Below are 3,573 nucleotides of genomic sequence, written 5' to 3' on the forward strand. Positions count from 1 at the left end.
TTAGGAAATGAGCAGCCTGGACTCAAACAAGAGCCCATATGGGATGCCCGTGCTTCAGGCAGCAGCTTTACTTGCTACTCCAAAGTGCTGGCCTCAGGAAAAATATTTACAAAATATAGAGCTAATGAAAGACTTGTATCCAGATTATACACTTAACACTTAAAATATAATGCAGAGGGGCTGGCACTGTAGTTCAGAGGTCAAGGACTCTACCTGTAGTGCCAGCATCCCAAATTGGCACTAGTTGGTGTCCTGGCTGCTCTTCTTCTCTGTTATGGCCTGAGAAAGCAGTAGAAGATGGCCCAAGTGCTTGAGCCTTTGCACCCACATGGGAGACCTGGACGAAGCTCCTGGCTCCTGGCTTCGGATAGACTTAGCTCTGGCCATTGCAGCCATTTGTGGAGTGAACCAGCAGATGGAAGATCTTTCTCTCTGTTCCTCCCCTTCTCTGTCTGTAACTCTACATCTCAAATAAACAAACCCTAAAAAAATTTTTAATGAGAAAAAAGGTGACCCTTCCACCCCACAACGGGCACAGTATATAAAAGGACACTACCTGCAATAAGCACACGAAAATACTATACTGAGTGTTAACAGTGTGATGAAATACCACTGCAAGTCTATTTGAGTAAAATCAACAGAACTGGTAGTAGGATATGTTGACAAAAATGTGGAGTAACAGGAACATGCATTTACTGAAAAAAAGGAATTCAAAACAAAACAGGAATCTGTAAGATAATTTGAGTTTCTTACAAAGGTACACACACAACATCAGACTACAAATATGTATCTCTATGTACTCAATTGACCTGGAAAACAAGCACACATAAAACCCCCTTGCCATGTTCACTGTCTTATTCACAATCACTAAAAACTCTCTACTGGATGATCTTCATGAGGGATGAATACGCAAGCTGTACCAGATCCATAATGAGGAACAGGATTCAGGGAGAGAGGAACAAGCCGTGAAGTCATGTGATGACCGGGCTGAATTTCAGGTGCATTTTTCTAAGAGAAAGAAGCCATAGCCTAAGGGCTACATGCTATGGTTCAACTCATAGGACATTCTGGGAAAAGGCCAAATAGAGATGGAGAACACATGAATGAATGGTTGTCAGTGGCCACTGGAATTCAAAGAGTTTGACTGCAAAGGGCCACACAGAAATCTTATAGGCAAAGGAGCTGCTACTTCAGTTGTTGGACTGGTGGTTAAGAGACACTCCCATGAGGGTTCAAACCATTGGTGATAAGGAGACACTCCCATGTGGGTCCAAACCACTGGTGTTTAGGAGACACTCTCACATAGCTTCAAACCATTGTTGGTTAGGAGACACCCATGTGGGTTCTAGCCCTTGCATCTCTACTTCCCACACACTGCTCATGTAGACAAAAATGAACCCAACTGTACATCTGAGTTTCATTTCATTATATGTAGATGTTACCCCAAAGCTCAACCAACATCTTTGTTCCCTGAAAGCCTCACTGTTTATTGGCAGATGGTCGCAACAGGACTTCAGTGTCGCTCTCAGAGCATGTTAGACCTCAGCAGCAAACCGGGCAAACCCTCTTTTCTCTTTCCCAGGAGGCAAGTCCCATTTCCTGTGATTCTGGTGTATTCTGCCTATGGCGCTCTAAGTATTCCAAAAGGGACTCCCAGGTTATACTCCAGTCAGGAGGTCTTATGTCACAGAGACTCAATCAAAGCATGGGGGGTGGATTCTAATGCAAAACTGAGACAAAAGGAATGGATATACAAGCAAGGGACCTCTATGGACCTGGCCACAAGTTATAAGAAGTGGTGCCTTCCTCCTGGGCCTCCATCAACCCCATACACTTTGCAGTGTTGGATGATGTTTCTCTAGCTAGGGACATGTCAATGGACTTGGTTGGGATCACGAAACTTGAGTCTGGATCTTGCAGCTCTCACCATATTTGTCACAGCTCTAGTAGGGAGTCCATGAATCTGAATTTCACTCCTGAAGAAAGCCAGTGCCCAGACCTTCTCTATCAAACCTTTCCCTTGAGGCAGACAGCTGAGGGTATCTATGGTCAGTCCTGGGTCTTTGCAATCTCCTGACTCACAGCCAGCCAGCCTCCCAAAGGCACTCAATTTATGGCTGCAAGGGGCCCTGGGCTGCATGCAAACAAAGCAGTTTCATAACTTGTTGGTCCTCATGGCTCTGGCTGGCCTTGCTAAGGTGCTTCTTCCTGGGGGGTCATGTCGTCAGAGTGCAAGGCTCAAGGCCTGCCATAGGTGTAGTGCCAAACTGGCACAATGGCCTGCCAGGTCCTGACCTCTGGGCAGATTAGGTCACCCCTTACTTCTGCCCTTCCACCCCAGGCAGCCCGAGTGCAGGCTTAGGAGGAGTCTCCCTGCGGTCATTGAATATAGGCACATACTCCTACTCTTGAGGTCCAATGCCCAGTGGCATGGGAGGCTGAGCCCAAGCCTAAGCCTGAGCTTCCCTAAGGCCTCTCACAGGTCACATCAGGCCCCCAGATGAGATCAATGTTTCCAGATGAAGCCAGTGTCTTTTTCAGGTGAGATGAGACCTTTCAGGTAAGCTTGACCCTGCCAGGTGATGCTTGGCCATGATGACTTTGGCTCTTGTAGGTACTAGAATATTCCCAGAGCAAGAATGATGTGGCAGCCCTTCTCATGTACATGGATGAGAAACTGCTTTCTGGACCCAGGCATGCATTGTATGGTCGGTACATGATAGTGATGTGGTTTCTTGCCACCAGGTTGAATGATGGCCAAATGCCTGGATGACTGCACTTCCAACTGCTCCTGGTCCTTGTATGTCCAAGACAATCTTCTTAAGGATGGTCCCACAGCAGAAAGAGCTGGCAGAGATATCCCTACTGTGAGTTACAGCCCTCATCTCCCCATTAGCCAAGGGAGCTGTGTTCTGTCTGTGACCAACCTCTTGAGTCCCTTACCCATGGTCCTCTGGCCTTGTCCAGATGATTCTTATGGCCCTGCTGACCCTTCTGCCTCAATTTTCTCCAGTCAATCAATGAACCCAATGCCAGAGCACAACCAGATAGTAGGGTCCCCCATTCTAGGTCCCTTTAGCCTGACTTCCAAACCCAGTCAATATCCATCCTCCACCCAGCTCCCACCCCAATCTCCATGGCAGCCACCTATAGACCAACTGGACTCCATGTTTTCCCCTAGTTCACCTACTTCCCTCCTGTGTTCCTTTATCGTGACCAAATGAGCTCCCAGCTGCTTTAGCAGGTGAAGTTCCTGCCTCCTCGTCCTGTTGCTTTTCTGGGAGGCTCCCTTTCTCTGCCACTCCCTGGGAACAGCTCCTGTCTGCTAAGTGATCCACAGTGTTATTGATGCTGAAGGTGGAGACAGAGGACACAGGGCTGTTGTAACTGAGGACTGGCCAGCAAATGTAGGTCTTCCTCCTCACATCAGGTTGGGGACCATCTGTCCTGTTAGCCTCACTGCTGCTGGTGCTGAGAGTCAGTATGGAGGACACCAGGCTGTTGTACCTGAGGCCCAGGAGTGTCGGTCCTCCTTATGCCAGGTTGAGGACTATCTGAACTTCAGGTCTCACT

Source organism: Lepus europaeus, unplaced genomic scaffold, assembly GCF_033115175.1.
Source record: "Lepus europaeus isolate LE1 unplaced genomic scaffold, mLepTim1.pri SCAFFOLD_92, whole genome shotgun sequence".
In the NCBI taxonomy this organism is placed as follows: domain Eukaryota; kingdom Metazoa; phylum Chordata; class Mammalia; order Lagomorpha; family Leporidae; genus Lepus; species Lepus europaeus.